We start from the raw sequence: 19,444 nt of genomic DNA, 5'->3' as shown, positions 1-19,444 counted from the left end.
GTTTTCTTTTAGTGCCTTCTGTAATGTTACATAATTTTTTCTTTAGCTATTATTGCCAGAATTCCTATCTTCATCCCAGTGCCAGTGAAGACAATGTAAATTGTTAAGAAAATTGTTTTCTTTTAGTGCCTTCTGTAATGTTACATAATTTTTTCTTTAGCCATTATTGCCAGAATTCCTATCGTCATCCCAGTGCTGGTGAAGTCAAAGATAAAACCAATCTACAGCTTCTACAATAGCCATCACTGAACTGCTTGCAGAACTTGCCTGGACACATTGTGAGCTCACCTGTATGCATTGTGAACTATCTGTTGGTGCAGCGACTTGTGGTAGTGTTGGGGTATTTTTGCTGATGATGTCATTGGTGGTACAATTTTTCCAAAAGGAGCCGTCAATTGGCTTGGTGTATCTTCCTCCCTTCTGCTTGTCATGATCGTCCAGCTAAAATTTGGGGGCCAACAGAGGTGAGGCAAAGAACCTCACCCCGCCGCTGGTACAAAGACCTCTCCACAGGTGTGGCTGTATACTGGACCGGTAGTCAGTGACGGGTAAGATCCAATTGCAATGGTACCAACCTAAGGACCATATGTACTATTGGACAACCTAAGGCAGGCACGGTCCCTAAGCCACATGCTTGTTGTTTAAACAGAGAGGGGGAGATGTTGAGAGCCACAGCCGAAGGGGCCCCAGCAAACTTCCAGCTGCCGGCTGATGATTGGCTCACAGCGGCCCCAGCAACATCTAGCTGATTGGCTCCTCTGTGGTGATGCTCATTGGGCTGTTTCCCTGACCTTTCAGACCACGGAGCTGCTCATTGGGGGACTTTTTTGGCTCCGCCCATGTGACCCAGCCAATCGGCCTCAAGAGCAGGAGGATTGTGGGAGGTGGAGAGAAGCTTGTGTGGGAGAGAGAGGCTTGTGGAAAGCCGGTGGTGGCAGTTGAGGCTCTGAGGGTTTTTCCTGAGAGGCTGTTTTGTTGGGCGTGTGTGGTTCTAAAAATAAAGTTAGTTTCTTTTGACAAGTGGCTCCTGATTGTGCCCAGCCAGACTGCGGCAGGGAAAGACCTCAATGAGATGATGACATTTGAGCAAAGACTCTAAAGAGGTGATGGAAATATGCAGGCACTTATTTGGAGAAAGAAGTTTCCAGGCAGAGGCAAAATTATGGCTGGAGTATTGGAAGCCAGTGTTGTTACTAGCAAAGATATCAAGAAAAGAGGAGATCATTACACTAGCTCAGACATAGGTATTCAGAGCCCTGTAGGCCTTGAAAGGACTCAGACTATTAGGCTGAGTGAAAGGCATAAATATTTTGAGCAGAGGAGTAACATAATCTGACTTCGGTTTTTAAAAGATCCATGAATCTGGCTGCCATATTGAAACTCCACTTGTAGGAGACCAGAGTCAAAGCAGGAACATACAGGAAAGATACAGCCACAAACCAAGTAAAAGAGAATGGGGGCTGGGATCAAGGTATAGTAGAAGTGATAAGACATGGTCACATTCTGTGTATGCAGATATAGTAAAGATAAAACCATAAACTATGCTGATTACTGAAATTAAAATATGAGTTAATAGAAAAGTTAAGGGTAACTTCAAGGTTTGGGGTCCAAGAAACTAGAAAGAAAGAGTTGTACTACAAGGATAAGAACAGAAATTCACTATGAGACATGTTAAATTTTCAACATGCCTATTATAAACTCAAGAAGAGTCAAGTAAGGACCTGGCTATGTTAGTGTCAAGTCCATGAGAAGGGTCTAGATCACAGGTACACATTTGGGAGACTTCAGTTTATAAAATGGTATTTAAATCCTTAACATTAGAAGATCATGAATGTGGACAGAAAATGGAAGGCATGTGAGGAAGAATCCTGGAGAATCCAATATTTAGATATCAGGAATCCCAGGATGTATCAGTCTAAGGAAATGAGAGGAACAGCCACCAAGGTGTAAGGAAACCAGAAGATGTGATGTCCTATAAGTCAGGTAAAGAAACTGTTTCAAGTGGAAGCATGTGAAATGCTGAGCTCCAGCTGTAAGAATGGGAGCTGAAAATGGATTTGTCTTTAGCAATGGTTAAGGCCTTGGTGGTCATTACAAGGGTAGTTGGGTTTGAGTAAAGGAAGTAAAAAGCCTGAGTGGAATAGATCCAAACAGGAGAAGAAAAAGATAGTGGATATACATCACACAAGTAGCCTCCATGGATTGCTAAGGAAGAACTAAAGATCTATCTCCCATTTAATCAGAACTCAGCACACATAAAATTGGCCCGTGTCCCTACTTTCAGAGGAAGGAAAGAGCTGCTTATCTCTTTTTAACAAGGTGAGACATTTTTTTCACTGTTCATCTTGTCAGTCTACCTGGATTCTGAATCTAAAGTCTCAATGCTCCTGTTCAATTTAACAAACTTGGTGGCAGGCTTAGATTTCAGCTCCAATGGATTTCATAGACCATAATACAGTTCCACACCCAAAATGCCTCAGGCCTCCACCCAATCAATAAATTGCAGTTAATGCCCTTAGGGAAAATGGTCTTTGATGAGACTCGGTGTTAGCAGCCAATCCAAGCCCATTAACTTCCACATCTGGAAATAAGGTGAGTAAGGAAAATGAGTCTGATGGCTTCAATTTAGTTCTCATTTATCAGCATCACAATAACCTGACTCAACTACATACAATTCAGGGTGATTGGATGAATTTGCTGAGTAGAGGTCCAAGACAGAAATAATAAGGAGGCTGAAGGTCAGGATCCAGGATTACTGGTAGTGTTATTTCAAAGCACCAGGTTTAGAGTCAGGGAACAAGAATAAAAAGGCACCAAATAAGATACTCAGAGGTTCAAATCCAGAAAAAATATCAGGACTGTTGTATCTCCATGTAGCTCACAGCTCCTCTGTGACTTTTGATGTTCAATATATCATCTCAAAAACAATGCCCTCCAAAATGTATTATTGCCATTTTTTTTTACTTGACTACCTGAGCAGTTAATAATATTCTCCACTTCATAGATGGAAACACCAAGTTTGGAGAGGATTAGGATAGTTAATGGTGATGGCCAGGGGAGAGGCATGCTTACTTTCATTTAATAACTCACTCCTTCAATGAGGCAAAGAACTGGCTATTTGTGTTTGACCAACTTTGGAAGTATATGTAATGGGTTGAAAAAGGCTTTATCAGCTGACACCAGGATTATTAAGGAGAAAATTGTCCATGTTTTTAAAAAGACCTTAATAAATAGAAGATTCTGGTTTACCTAGAATAATCCACAGTTTTGTCTTTTATACCAGTAAAATTATTAATATCACTTTTAAAGGTGTTCCAGTTCTTAGAATGTGATGTGATGTTTGTGTGTGTGTGTATGTATAGAATTATGCATACATCATGAATATAATCCTCACATATATACCAGAGTGGAGACAGGTAGGGAGGTGAGACCCTATTCAAAAGTAAGGGTTAGTAGGAAATGAGATGGCAAAGGGTTAACCAAACTCTATTCTGCTTTTGACCTAAACACGAATGGGGAGAAAAGTCCAAAGAGAAAAGAAATGAGTGGTATTAGAAGAAGCTGGGCAGATGATATGTGCCTGGGGTACTGTAAGAGGTTCATAGTCAAATCCCTTTTCCTGTAGCAAGGTACCCAAAAAACTTCTATGAGCAAAGATATCTGATCACCAATTTTTCAGTCTTTTTATTTCTACAATGTAAAACCTTGTCTGGTCCTCCCATCCCCCAACTTGTCAAGTCTATTATACATTAAAATACTTTATGCAGTATTTTCTATAGAGAAAGTAAGGAAAACTGAGCTTCACAGTTAGGACTTAGAGGCACAGAACAAAGAGAATGCACAGAGGAAAATGATTATGCAAAAACTGAAATACAGGAAACCAGAAGTTTAAAGCCAGATTTGATCATGAACTTGTAAGCCCCCCTGGGAATTCTCAAAATCCACAGGACTACAACTGAACTCATACTTGGATTGCATAAACAGTAAATGCAGAGGGATTGACAGTAGATTGGTGATAGAAAAGGCAAAGTTCCTTCAGCCCTTGATTCAAACAGACCTATAAATTCACATTATTCATCAACATATTAATGTAGAGTTGAGACTGCTTCTTCTACCATGAGCCTGTTGATGGAAGACCTCTACTATCTTTCTTGCCTAAACCACTTTTATAATGCAGTCTCTAATTTCTGTAAATGAGACAAAAATAATCTAAATGCAGAACTCTGCTAGATTTTACTTTTTAAAAATTTTTTGGCAGATGTTTTGCCCATCCCTAATTTGAAAATTCTTAGCAACTTGTTTTATAAAATATTCCCAAGGAAGCTTGGCTTTCATGGAAACACTTTTTTTCTTGCATTAATTCCCCATCTATTTATGTAGTATTTAATAAAATTATAATTATGATAGAAAATAGCATTGGTATAATCAAGGTTGCTACAAATTCACTCAACTCTCGAGAAGTAGAAATGCCATCTGCAGAAGAGGAAGTACCAGGTGTATTGTCACTACACCAGGCAATGCCCCATGTTTTATGGAGGAAAGAGTGAGCTCTGTTATTCCGGAGAGATTAGTTTTAAGAGATTCCATTGGGTTTTTTACATAATTTTACCGAACAATTGAGCTTGTTAGTGCAAAGCACATTCTAACTATGGTTATGCCTTGCACCCTCCAGTGAGTGCCTCACTGTCAAATTCCTAGACTCTCACATGGTACTCCTAGAGATTTCCTCCATTCAGGTGTGGACTTCGCCCAAAGGGCAGAGAACATCCTCCCCTCATAGAACAACAACAACAAAAAAAATTCACTCCCATTTTTTTGTGGCTTGCATCTTCAATGTCCTCCAAAATCTTGTGTTGAATGCATAATTCCCAAAGCAACAAATTTCATAGGTGGAGCTTTTTAGGCAATGACTGGATCAGCACTCTGACCTTACCCATGCATTTGATGAATTAATCCGTTGATAGCTGAATGTGCTACTGAAGGGGGTGCCTAACTGGAAGAAAGGTCACTGGGGGACTACTCTGGAAGGATTTATCTTCTCTCAACACCTTCCTCCCTCTCCTCTCCCCCACCCTCCCCTTTCCAGCTGCCATGAGCTGAGCAGCTTTCCATCCACCATGCCTTCCACCATGATGTCTTTCCATGGAGCTAGCTGACCATAAGATTAAAACCTCTGAATAGATTGAAATCCTAAATCCAAAATAAAGCTCTCCTCCTCTAAGTTGTTCTTGTCAAGTATTTTGGTTATGGTGATGAATAGCTAACACACATTCCTAACCGAAGAATCATACCTTGGGACAGCCTTTGACTTAGACTTGAACTTCATTGAAGCCCCTTATAAGAGGCCAGGCTGCACTATAAAGCCAGACTAAAGAGTTCCAGGAGATTCTTAACAGGAAGTTGTAACATTTAGCAGTAATGACTAAACGTAGGTATTCAGTGTAAATTAGGACTCTCTTTTTCGGCTGGAAAGGGCAGAGAGCTAAATCTAAACCGTAGTCAGAGAAAGCAAATTTTCTCCTAATCAGAAAAGCACAATCATGTTGAAGTGGAGCCGGTAAACGGAACTAGTGTGTGTAATTAGGCTCTTTTTCTTTTCCTCCCAACTTCAAGAAAAGAAAGGTGGGCATCTGAGAAGAAAGTTAAAAACTTCTGGAAGATGACATCATTCAGTTAATTGAATACAGGATAAGCCTGATAATTGTAGTGGTTAAGCCTGAGGGCACAGGAAGCCTAGGGATATACATGAATTTTAAGGGACTTCTGATGTCAGAATTCCAAAGGGATATTTCTTTAAAGCAAATGATTTCTTTAAAAGACTTATATTAATCACTATAAGCAGTTAACATGATGATTTCAGATGGTACGTAGGTTTCATCTTCAATTTGACTGATTATATGTATGCTTCATAAATAGAAATAAATACCCATGCTGATGACTGTAGTACAAAAGATTGTTTTTCTAAGAAAGGGAACGAAACAAAAGATGCACCTTTGGAACTCAACTTTATCTGTGGGTCATCTGGTATCCCACGCCCAAGGCAGCTCCGTGAATCAAACATCTAGGTAGACAGTAAATGGAAAGCTTACTAGCAACTGGCAGAATGAAGGGAATATAAAAAGTGATTCCAACTGAGCTGGCTATTGTTTGTTTTAAAATTTTAAAAATACAAAAAGCAGCAAAAAAAAAAAAGGAAAAGAAATGAAAAAATTAGATGGAAGTTGCTGTTTGGGGGCTAGGGGAATGGATACATAAATTTCTTTTTACCTGCTGCCAACTTTGCCTGGAGAAGAACAACTTTAGATCCAGCCTAGCTTTTGTGTTTTGAGGTTGGGAAGCCCATAGTAGAGTCTGTCTATGCGTTTGCTTCTTTTCTCTTGTTCTCCCCCCAGCTCAAATTCGCAGCAAGGAGGCTCATGCTGAGGCCTCTGCAGGAAACCATCAACAGTAGCTGCTAATGGGAAACCTAATGACACTTTAATGGGACTAGTAAAGCTAAGAGAGTTTTGCAGATAATATTTATAATAGAAGAAAAAAAAATACTGCACTAAGCTGAAACAAGAGGTGGCCAGGCTGGAAACTGTTAAGCCCAATAAAGAAGTCTTCCTAGAGAAAGGATATTTATCACGCCTCTGAAGGCTTCCTCTAACAGGCAAACACTGAGAGAGTGATGAGACAACATTGCGAATGCACCATGACATCTCAGGTGACACCTGTGTTAAGTAACCAGCAGAGGTTTTTCTTCATTTGCATTTATGAAATGGTTTTAACCCACAGGAAATAAAGTGTGGCTGAATATCCAAGACCTGAGCTAAATCCACCTGAAACAAAATGTGCTGTCAATCAAATTCAATATGGCCATGGTAGCAGAAAAGAGCATGCATGTACAAATATTTCCCAAGCCCTAGGATATCAACTGGTTTTACCAATCTAGCCCAATTCAACTTTTTAGCATAAATATTCCTACCCCATCCATTCCCATAGAATTAACACATCTGAAACTCTAGAACAGTGGCTCTTCATGCAATCCCAGGCCATCGGCATCATCTGGGAATATGTAAGAAACACAAATTCTTGAGCCCCTCCTTAAACCTACTTACTCAGAAAATCTCAGTGGTGGAACCTGAAATCTGTGTCTTAACAAGCTCCCCAGGTGATTCTGACATGCACTCAAGTTTAAGAACCACTGGTCTATTACATTGGTTCTCAAACTTGGCTTCACATTAGAATCACCTATGAAACTTTAAAACACAATGCTGATGCCTGATGGATGGTTCCACCCGCTCACCTTCCTCCAGAGATTCTGATTTAATTGGCATCAGGTGCACCCTAGATGTTTGGAGTGTTTCTTTAACTCCCCAGTTGATTCCAATGTTCAAGAAAGTGTAAAACCCATTAGAACATACTCAGAGAATGAAAGTGGACAGCTAGCTTTTTAAATCTTTTTTATCTAGTCAACAGATAGTCACAACCAACAATTATGATAAGTTATCTATGCTGATAGACTTAATAATGCTTTTCCTTGACCATATTTCAACCAAAGAGCAAATGAGTTTGCTCCAGAGTCTTATGCTTGATTTATTTAAATGTCTATTTGAGATTTCCTGTTTTGTCTGCACTGAAAGGAAACTCAGGGGTTTATATTTAGGAATTTTATCTCCTTCGATGCCTGCCCTTCCACACCCATTTGAAAGTCCTGTTGACATGTTCCTCACCCTGAATTACAGGTACCTCCAGGGTATGCACTGATGTACTGGGGGACTCAGGAAACCCTGATGGAGGGCTTGTGTGTCTGGAGACTCCAGTTTACTTGAAGTTAGGTCATTTAAAGCATCTTAGTATTAGGGCAAACATAGATATATTATGAACTGGAAGGCAAAATTTGATCATTCTGAGTTCTTCTTGCAGTCTTCCTGAGAATGGTGTTCATATCTTCTCCTCTGCCATAAAAAACACTTGACCTATATGGTTGAAAAGGCACTTACATTGCATAACATTTATGAGCTTTATTGAAAATGGCTTGAAATTATTTTGGATGAAGGCAAAATATAAAAAAACAAATAAGAAATTTCCCCTTGAGATTTCTTCGATGTTTAGTCAAAAATAGTCATTAAAAAAAAAATAAATAAATAAAAACAAAACAAAAAAAAATAGTCATTAGTTATCTCTCTTCTCCTTCAACCACTGTCTATTCTTTGCATTTCTCCAGAAACCAATAGTCAATAAAGAGAAGGGAACACTTCCCCACTTGATATGATTGATATGTAAGATTCCAATATGGTAGGCATTCAGGGTAGCATTGAAGTAATAATGATATCATTCTCTTAACTTTCTAAATAAAAACTGACTTTGGGACTAGTTCTAGGTGAGAATGTCCATAGTGGGAGTCAGGACTTAAAGGGGACCAGTCAGAAGCTGAAAGGAAATAAAGTGTTGAAATTCTAATTCAAGACAAAAAGTTGCAATTTAAAAAAAAAAAAAAAAACTATATGACAAAAGCTTGAAAAAATAAAGAAAGAAAATTTTCCTGCCTACTCCCAGAAGAAAAAGAGTAGAGAGGAAAATGAATGACAAAAATCCAAATCAAGATTGCAACCTCAAGGAGATATTGTGCACATTTTATATAGAATTTTGATGACAAATTTACCACATTTATAACACCCAAAGGATTTTCTGTTCAGTCTTTTTGCTATACTCTAGGTGAAAACTGGAGCTCTGCTCTTCAGAGCTTTTACAAAAAATGGTAATAAAATTCCCCATAGATTCGGCCCTGTCTCCCAGCATCTCCTTCTCCCTAACCAAGTTTGAGCTTATAGAATTGGAGGTATTTTTTCATTTAACTTTTGCTTTAGGCACTGGCACACTGCACTGCATTTTGAGGTCTTCTCACTTCCTCTGAGTGCAGATGGCAGCACGGGTAAGTGCGGCATCCCTTGGGTTTGTCAATATTTTGGAGAAATGCAATTTTTCTCGTTTCTGTCAGAAAAAAAAAATATATAAAACTTCTAACTATCCTTAGGTACTAATCTGTTCTAAGCAACAAAAGGCATATTCAATTCCCAGGAAACTGAGGAAATGAGCCTGTGCCATTCCACAAACACTGTATTCTATACCATCACATATTAGTACCAAGTAGAAAATTAGCCCTGTTCTAGCAAGGAGAAAATGAGGCACAGAGAGGAAAGATGAACACTCAGGGCCACACGGCCAATGAGGCCAGAATTCCAGTCCCTGAAGTGAAATCACTTATCCATGGTTTCACTTTCCCTGGTTGTGGTGACCCGTGGTTGACCATGGTCCAAAAATATTAAGTGGAAAATTCCAGAAACAAGCAATTCACAAGTTTTAAATCAGATTTATGACAATCTATTGCTATAAGCATTCTGTTTTGTTACTGTTGTTCATCTCTTACTGTGCCTAATTTAGAAATTAAGCTTTATCATACATATGTACCTAAAGGAAAAAACCAGTAGATATAGGGTTTGGTACTATTTGTGGTCTCAGGAATCCTCTAGAGGTCCTGGAATGTATCCTGGATAAGGATGGATAAGGGTGGGGGATTACTGTCGTTCCCCTTTCTCATCAGTCCACAGAGCATGAGGACGCTGTGAACTGTTGTTGCAACCAGCAAACGATGAGAAGGGAAGCGATAAAACCTAATGAGGTGGGAAGGAAGTGAGTGGAGATCTGACACCTGGTGAGTGCGGGCAGTTGATGCACACACAGGCACAGAGCTGCAGTAGGCTTCTAGTTCCCAGGGAAATGACAGCAGCAGGAACAGAGGCCAGGCAAGATGCAGGGAGCTCCAAAGGATGTGGCTGTGATCCTGGCCTGGGTGGAACCCCACCTCTTCATTTTCTCCTGGCCTAATACTCCAGGATGAGCACTAGATACAAGATCTGGCTCATGTGTTCTTGCCCCCAGAGGGGTGGAGAGTATAATAAATTCCAGAAAAGAGATCCTAGCTTCTGTGTCCTTATCTGTAAAAAGGCATTGATTACCCCTTCCCTGTAAAAATGAAGTGAGGCATGTGAATTGGTAAGTTACCAAGGAGTGTAAGAAAACACTTGTCGCAGTCTGCTAGTGCTGCTACAACCAAGTACCATAGACGGGATTCCTTAAAAACAGCAAAAACTTATTTCTCATGGTCCACAAGGCTGGAGCACCCAAGATCATGGCTGGCCTCTGAGAGGGTCCTCTTCCAATTGCAGGCTGCTCAATTCTCATAGTATCCTCACTTAGTAGGAAGATTTCAATATTGAGCTGGCTGGGGTCTCTTTTCTACAGCCACCAATCCCACTCACTGAGGTTCCAACCCTCGTGACCAGTCATATCCCAAAAGCCCCATCTCCTAATACCATCACAATGGAGGTCAGGACTTCAACATACAAATTTGTGAGGACAAGAAAATGCATTTCGTAACAGTACTATTACTTCTGCCATCACAATCAATACTACCTCTGGGGGGAAAAAATAGTTAGGCCTTAAGGGAATTTCTGATATAAAGTCCCTAGATTTAAAGATGAAGAAAACATATTGTGAAACAAGAACAGATACTGGAAACAGAGTTGGGTTTCTGCAGCAGCTGAGTAACCTTAGGTAAATTATCCAAATTCTCTGAACCTCAGTTCCGTAGCATATATTAAGAAATTGTAAAAGTATAGCACCGAATAGCAATAATAAAGACAAATGTGCTAATAAAGCTGTCTTTGACAACCAATCTCAGGGCCAGTACAAAGTCATTCTTTTTTTTTAATGTCAAGTTCTGGTCAGTTTTTTAAAATATAATAATTTTTAGAATTTTTAAATAGTTTTAAATTTACAGAAAAAAATTACAAAGATAGTACAGAGAGTTCCCCTAAAATCCTATACATGTTTTTCTTATTAACCTCTTACATTAATTTGGTACATTTATCACAATTAATGACCAATAATGAAACATTAACTGATATCCATGCTATTTTCAAATTTCCTTAAATTTTAATGCTTTTGTTGGTGCATTATGGTTATACATAATATTGGGGTTCATTCTGACATGATCATATGCTTGGAATATAATTTGCTGCACTTTAGACCCCAGTATTTCCCTTTCCCTCCTTTTCTCCCTCCTCCTGTTCCCCTTCCTCTATTCTACTTGTCTTTCTTCTATTTATTTGCAGTTTTTAAAATTATTGGGTTATAGGTATGCATGCAGGTGAAATTCATATTTACCTATGTATATTTATGGTATATTTCCGTATTTACATAGCATAATTTGGTCAATTTCATCCCACCAGTCTTCCTGTTTTCTGCCTCTCTCCCCCGCCATCCCTTTCCTCTGGTCCACTGATCTCCCTTCTATGTTCATGGTATCTACCCACTTTTTTTTTTTCCTTATTTTGGTCTTGCTTCCACATATGAGAAAAAACATTCAACCCTGACTTTCTGAATCTGCCTTATTTCACTTCACACGATGTTCTCCAATTCCATCCACTTACCAGTAAATACCATAATTTCATTCTTCTTTATGGCTGAGTAAAACTCCCATTGTGTGTATGTACTTCATTTTCTTTATCCATTCATCTGTTGATGGGCACCTGGACTGGTTGCATAGCTAGGCAAAATGATGCTTCTGTGTGTTCGCTCTCTTATCTGTTTCTAACCCGATCCCAGCCAGGCTTATCTGGTTACACATTTATTCTAAAAGCTTCTTCCTCTGTCCCTTTCTGGTTGTCCAAGGATAGAAGGCCAGACTCCAGTCACAGTTTAATCTTCAGGTCAAGAACAGAAATGCAACCAGCACAAAGTAAAAAAAAAAAAAAAATTGAAGAGAGAAAAAAAATATCCTGTTCAAATCATCAGTTTTAAAATCAGCTAATCAGCGACTCAAGTAGTCAATACATGATTTTGGAAATTTATTATTAATAACTTGAAATAACTACTTTTATTTCACTTTCCTGTTACACCTACAGGAAATTAAATCTTCTAAGAAGTCAAGGAAACATGGCTGAAAAACAGCAAAAGGTGGATTGGGTAGAAATGACAGAAACCACAGTTTGCCGATTTGGATCAAAAATATTAAACAAAGAAAAAATACTCATTATTCTGTCAGCTTTAAGACATTTTCAGCTTGTTCAAACTGGAACGAGTCCCCCTGTGGTCTTGTAAAACTTACTGAATTGGAGTAAAGTAGTGTGCACAGCAGCTTCATCTTCAAAGTTGCCATGTAAAATATACATATTAACAAGCAGGGTTTTTTGGGTTTTTTAAAAATCTTTTTCTTATTCCCCCTTTCTGTTTATCTGCTCTGCTCCAAGCTCTGAGTACAGCTCAGTGTAATATCAAGTGGAATTTAAGTTCCTCCACCTGCTGTCACTTCCCGACATTGAGGCCTCGCACTGCCAGGGGAGCCCTCCTGGGTTCTTCCAGCAGCAACCGAACTTCCTGAGCCAATAAATGTGACATAGTACTTACATCTCTTTCCTCTAAGACAGTACCTGGTAAATAGCACCCTGATTAAACTGCTTGTATTTGAAAAGGCAAATAAACCAAAAAGGCATGTTCGTGGGTCTATGTCTCAATGCTTTGCTCTGTAAATTCCTACTAAATAACTGATTAAACCAGGGACAACATTAGATCTGAAACAAGATTAGCCAGGCAAATTCAAGTTTAATGTGATATGCACATGTCCAAGACTGGGAAGTTCTGATATGTCTAGCCATTCCTATTTCATGGAACATGATGTCCGGCTACCCACTGGGGATTGCAGCATCTCATCCTGACCCCACAGCATCCTTTACAATGGGCAGGGAGAGGAAGTCAGGGAGCAGGACAGCTGTGAGCTAATACACAGAAGACCCAGCAATGGTCTTCCATTCTTTTTATTTTAGCTTCCTTCCTCCTTCCTGTGCACAGGCATTGAGGTATTTCTTTCTAAAGGTAAAGAAGCTGCTCAAGGTAGTGGCGGACCTCTGTTTAATCCTTCAGAGTGCAATTTAGCAAGAGTTTTTAAGACGCTCCTTTGAGTCTAATTAGGATATCTAGTGCATTAGAGACTCTCAGTAAATAAAGTTTTCTTCTTTTTTTAAATATTTGTTTAGTTTTTGATGGACCTTTATTTTATTTATTTATATGCAGTACTGAGAATTGAACCCAGTGCCTCTCACATGCTAGGCGAGTGCTCTACCACTGAGCCACAACCCCAGCCCTAAATAAAGTGTTCCAAGTGTATGACTGAATTAATGAATAAAGTACTTGACCTAGACTGCCAAAAAAGAAGTCAAGGCTAAAATTTACACCAGTAGGTCTCAAAATATGAGAAAATGGATAGGTTTTGATCCTATTGCCCAAAGAAATACATCTCATTACAAATGGGAAATTACTCCCTCTCTGAAATTTAAAAAAAAAATAAAAATGTCTAATTTGACTCCAAAAATCATGCCTATTTGGAAATCAAAAGGAGATATAATGAAGGGCAGAAGGGTCCCAACAAATAACTTGAAAAATGGTCAAGCCCATCCAAGCAAGGCAGGTGGACCATCCAGTATTCCACAGCAGAAGTGTAGGCAGGTTGTTTGAGCATTTTAAGCAACGGTTTGATAATGAGCCACCAGCAGGCTGACAGGATCAGACCTGAGAAAATCCCACTTGCAACTGGAGACTGCCTGGCAAGGTCTGAGCACTGGGGACCAGACTCCAAGAACTAGGTTAGCACCTAGGTGTTTAGGCCAAGATTAGCAGTAAAATTGTCTCATACAGTTTCTGGGGGGAAAAAAAACAAAAAAAAACCCAAACAAACAGGTGTTCCCTAAATTTCTCTTCTCTCCTAGAAGGAGGAAACACAATTGACCATGGAGACCAGAGTGAGGCTAACCCTGACAAAAATATCAACAATGAGTACCAATGTGGCACTTGCTTTGCTGGGCACTGTTAATAGTGTTCACTCACTTAATCTTATCACAACCCTACGAGGCAGTTTCTTCACATCCACTTCACAGATGGAGACAAGGAGGTAGAGCACTTGCATGCTGGCCCAAGTTCAGGCAGCTAGCCAGAAGCATGGCTCCTCTGAACTCCGGCTCTAGACTCTGCCTCGGCTGCCCTTTAGGGCCCCTGGCTATGGGACTGAGAGGGAGGGTTCAGGAAGCTTCATGTTCTTTCTAAGCAAAACCGGTGAAACCAATTACCTATGTGGAGCGCTCCCTGATGAGATTCACACTTTGAAATGTGCACAATTTAGAAAGCGGAGCACATAACCAAAGACTCATACACAGGACTGTGTGACCCTATAAGAATAATTCAGTAGGGAAAAAGCCCCAAAGGGCCTGAGGTTTGCTCATGCAGTGAATTTAAAGTTGGCACATTATGACTGAGATGAGCAGAAATGGAGCTTAATTCCCCACACGTGTGAGCCCCTGTTTCCATCTGCCTGCCCCTGAAAAGCCACCAAGTAACTGCATGTGGTTTAAAACTCAGTCTCCTTGGAGTAGGTATTCAGGGTATTAAGTTCTTCTGGTTCTCCTGCCCTTCCTTGAGAGGCTGAACTTACCTATTGTCTTAACTCTGGGGAAGGGACTACAGATTAGGAGTTCTCTCCCACTTGCTCCTGGGCATGGACCACTTTAGCATGAGGCTATTTAATTAAGATTAAATAAATAAAAATTCCGTCCCTCAGTTATAATAGCCATATCTTAAGTGTTCCATAGCCACATGTGGCTAATGACTACCACAACTGAATAGTACACAGAACGTGTCCATCATCAGACTATCCTGTTGAAAAGCAGCATGCGTGTGTGTGTTTGTTTATTTGTAACTTCCTTTCTTCCAAAAATAACACACATACAATAAAATCCACACATAATAAACCTTCAAAATTCAAGTCAGAGATCCATGCTTTACAGAACCACAGTCTGCCAATTAGTAGCATAAGAATTAGAATACTTAGCCTCCTGAGTTTCAGTCTCCTTGGCTTTAAAGTGGAGATATAGGTTGGGTATCTCTAATGCAAAAGTCCAAAATCCAAATGCTCCAAAATCTATTGCTCTTTAAGTACACAATATAACACTCGAGGGTAGGGTGGGGAATTCCATACCATGAAACTGTTTTCAGCCACAAAATTATTTAACATATTGTATAAAATTACTTTCAGGCTATGTATATAACTTTATATATAAAGCATAAATAAATTTTGTGTTCAGACTTGAGTTCTATCCCCGAGATATCTTATTAAACATATGCAAATATCCCAAAAAGACAATCTAAACTCCACAACACTTCTAGTCCCAAGCATTTCAGATAAGGGATAATCAACCTGTATTGATAACATCAGTCCAACAAAACCTCACAAGAAACAATTCATGTGGAAGAACTTTCAAACTGTTAAAACAACATCCAAATTTAGTCATTGTTATTTCTACTCTAATAAACAATCACTATTTTAATTTTGTAAAAAGAAAACATGAAGCAGAATCCAGTCAAATTATAATTCAGGTGCAAAAATTTCGCATCTGTGCCTCAGAGTTACTCTATATTGGCATGATGAAATCGAGAAGAATAAACAATAAACAAGAAGATGGAAGATTGAATAATTCTTGAGGTTTTAAAAGAAAAGGGGAAAAAAAATCCCTTCAGGAACTGTAGACCAACACAGTACTTACCAATTCTTAGAAAATTTAGAGCATTCTTTGTAAGAAACCATTTAAAAATCTTCAAAACAAAATCTATTAGAATTATTTACAAAGCCAATTAAATTTTGGAATATCCCAAACACAGTAAGTCTTGATTTTAGCAAAATATGACATTCTCCCAGTATACCCTTATGTTTAGGATGGAGCAATGGGAACTAATGTTATGATTAGCTACATTCATGTCTTTTGATTGTATGTTCAAAATTAGCTTAGAAGAGGTCTGGAGAAAACTGTCCCTGGAGTCCCACTGCACTTTTTGACAAGGACAGGTGCCTGCAAGGGGAGTCTTTGTGTGTAGCAACACAGAGCAGTTCACCTAGATGTCAATAGAGAAGGGCTTTGAAAGGCACTCTCCAGAAGGGTGAGGCAGGCATGCACCTCTAACTTGGTCCACCTGACCTGAACATTTTCCTTGGAATGGCTCCAGGATCCACTTCCCTAGGTGGGAATAAGATGAACACCTGGAGAAGGGATGGGAAATGGTTGCTGCTTTCTTCACAATGGGTGAAGAAAGCACAATGGGTGCTCCTCTCTCTCTCTCTCTCTCTCTCACACACACACACACACACACACACACACACACACACACACCAATACTCGGACGTTGTGTCCTGCTAGAGTATCTGCAACTGTACAAAGATAGTATTAACCCCACTTCAGAAGTAAGGAAACTGAGAATCATCGTGCCTCGGAGTGACAGGGTCCGCAAGCAGCACACCTGCAACCAGCCCCTGTTTTCCTACCTCGAAGCTTCTAGTCTCTGCCCGACACTGGAACGCTCAGCTAGTAATTGTCTTCGCTCCAAACAACAATACACTCACTACTCTTTCTTTATCCTTTCTCTGCCTTCCGCTTTCCTCCATTTCTGCCTCCCTTCCTTTTCTCTTATCTGTCCCTTAGCTACCTCCCCCCACCAATGTCCTGTGTCTACTCTCACCCGGGCAAACTTTGTCCCACCAAGGTTCTTGAGGAAAGGCCAGGGGCTGATCCTGTCCTAGAAAATAATGTTCATGTTCCCTCAAGGGCAAAATGACTAGATATCCCAAACACAGTTAGGAATGACCCATATTTTAATGTTTGTCCCATTTTCAACTCCATTGAGACAAATAATTGTCCTATATTTTAAACTGGGACTAGGGTGTGGGGGTGTGTATGTGTGTATATGAGTGAGAAAGAAAGAAATAGAATGGGAGAATGTCATATTTTGCTAAAATCAAGACTTACTATGTTTACTATGCAATGCTCTTTCTTCCTGATTTTAGAGTGAAATTTCTATGTTGACCTTATTTTGCCCAGTCCAGAGTATGACCTCTTCCACCCGACATATCCACATACTATCAGATACCTAATAACCTCTATTTTTAATACTGACATCTGGAACCCCAATATTATCATTCACATCTTGCATGTTCATTTTAACCTTTATAACCAGCTGGTCTGATAGAAAGAAAAAAATATTACCCTTAACATTTTAAGGAATCATCAAATCAGAAAATGTCAGTCATTAAATTTGTAAGTTTTATTTCCAAGTCTCTAGATCTGGAATTCCCTGGCTTCCAAGCCAGATTTCTCTAACCTCGCGGGGCTCCTTGATAACATTGCTAGGAGGAAAACTAGGTCCCCTGTCTTCTTCTTCAAGTGTTTTTACAGAAATACAAATTTATATCCTAAAAATGGGAGTAGTTTAAATAGAAACAATTTTGTTCCTCCAATAAGTAGAAAGGGGGAGGAAGAGGAAGGGATAGAAAAAGGCACAAAACCTCAAACGCAGTTCTATGAACAGTTCCGAGCCTAGACAGGGGAACAGTTTTCTATAGTCATACAGAGCCAAGAAATCTAAAAACAAGTGTCTCAGTGATCCTTCAGCCCGACCCTTGGCCCCACATGCAAACCCTCTGGTATCCTTGACAATATTGACAACACTGCCTAGTGTTTGTTGAGCACTCTCAGAGTCACAAGATTTGCATGTTCTCCCTTAAGAGGTAACTATTATCACCATCCTACTTTGCAGATTAATAAAAACTACATTATCACTGGCCTTTAATTTTTGTAACAATCCAAAGAGATTGCTGTTATCATCATTACCATGTTTCAGATGGCAAACAGAGGCTCAGAGAGGTCAAGCAAGCTTATGCACAGCCACAAATGAAACCCAAAGCCCTTTTCACAGAATGGTATCTCTGCAATACAGGAAAAAAACAAAACAACAACAAAAAACCACCATCACATCCTCCTCCCATTTGTTGATTCATCAAAACACCCTTAACATCATCAATCCTTGATGGTGATATTTTGCAAACAAGCCCACGACTAGATCTTGTAGAATCCCACCAAAGAAAGGCAAGCCTTGACCCCTGAGGAAAACTTATACATGTAGTCTCTACTTCACCGTGTATACACGGATTTGTCACAAAGTAAGAGAAAGAAAGAAAGGAAGGAAGGAAGGAAGGAAGGAAGGAAGGAAGGAAGGAAGGAAGGAAGGAAGGAAGGAAGGGTTGGGGTGTGGCTCAGTGGCAGAGTGCTTGCCTCATATGTGTGAGGCCCTGAGTTCCATCTTCAGTACCACATAAAAAAATAAATAAAGGTATTGTGTCCATCTATAACTAAAAATCTATTTCCAAAAAAAAAGAAAGGGAAAAAAGCAAAGTAAAATTTTATAGGAAGAGAATTTTTAAAAAAGGAAACATAGGATTGATGGCTTATGAGAGGTAAAGTTATGACAAGGAGTTGTAAATCCTGATCATAAATTAGATTGATGCAAAGAGGATCTTTGATTCTGTAGCCAGGTAAAGTCTTAATGGATACACTAGCACCACCTTGTGGTAAAAAGGAAAAACTCACCAGGTCGTCCTCTCTTACTACTGAAATGGGCCCGAGCTCTGGAGGAAAAAACATGGTGAACACAATAGCGAAGCTCTAGAATTTCACTTAATAAGAGGCAACAGTTCTTCTAACCAAATGTCCTGCTTTTGGAAGAGTTTATTTTATTACAGAGAAGGAAAAACGCAAAGCGAGGCCAGACCTGACATCTGTGGGCACAAATCAGGGGTTTCTTTATTTATGAATCCTCAAGCATAATATTGAGCTATGATAATATCTCACATTTGTATAGCATGTTCACATACATCATTTTTATTTTATTATCAAACAACACTGTGAGTCACCCAGAAAACATATTTATCCCATGGTACAGGCAAGGAAACTAAGGTTGACTTGTATTAATTATGAAGTGAATTGTGAAGCTTTCAGAGGGTAGCTAAGAAGTCATTAAGTGTGTCAGGCAAGGTGGTACACATCTGTAACCTCAGCTACTCAAGAGGCTGAGGCATGAAGAACAAAAGTTTGAGGCCAACCTGAGCAATTTAGCGAGACCTTGTCCCAAAATAAGTACAAAAGGGCTGGGAATATAGTTCAGGGGTACAGCACTTATCTGGCATGCACGAATACCTGGGCTCAAACTTCAGTAGGGCAAAAAGAAAAAAGATGTCATTAAAAGTCTCCTCAGGAACCACAAGTATTGTGAAGATGAGCATGTTGAAAAAACCAAAGATGAAGATCAACAGTCAAATAAGGGCTGGGGATATAGCTCAGTTGGTAGAGTTCACATCCTCCTCCCATTTGTTGATTCATCAAAACACCTTTAACGTCATCAAAGATATGCTTTCCATGGGTTTTAAATGAAAAGAACCACAGCAACAGATGCCTCTGAAATGGGTAGCCACAATCAGATGGACCACTGGGCAGCACCAGAACCCATTCCATGTGCTGATCTATCACAG

This window comes from Marmota flaviventris, chromosome 8, assembly GCF_047511675.1.
Source record: "Marmota flaviventris isolate mMarFla1 chromosome 8, mMarFla1.hap1, whole genome shotgun sequence".
NCBI lineage: Eukaryota > Metazoa > Chordata > Mammalia > Rodentia > Sciuridae > Marmota > Marmota flaviventris.
This window is presented reverse-complemented; position numbering follows the sequence as displayed.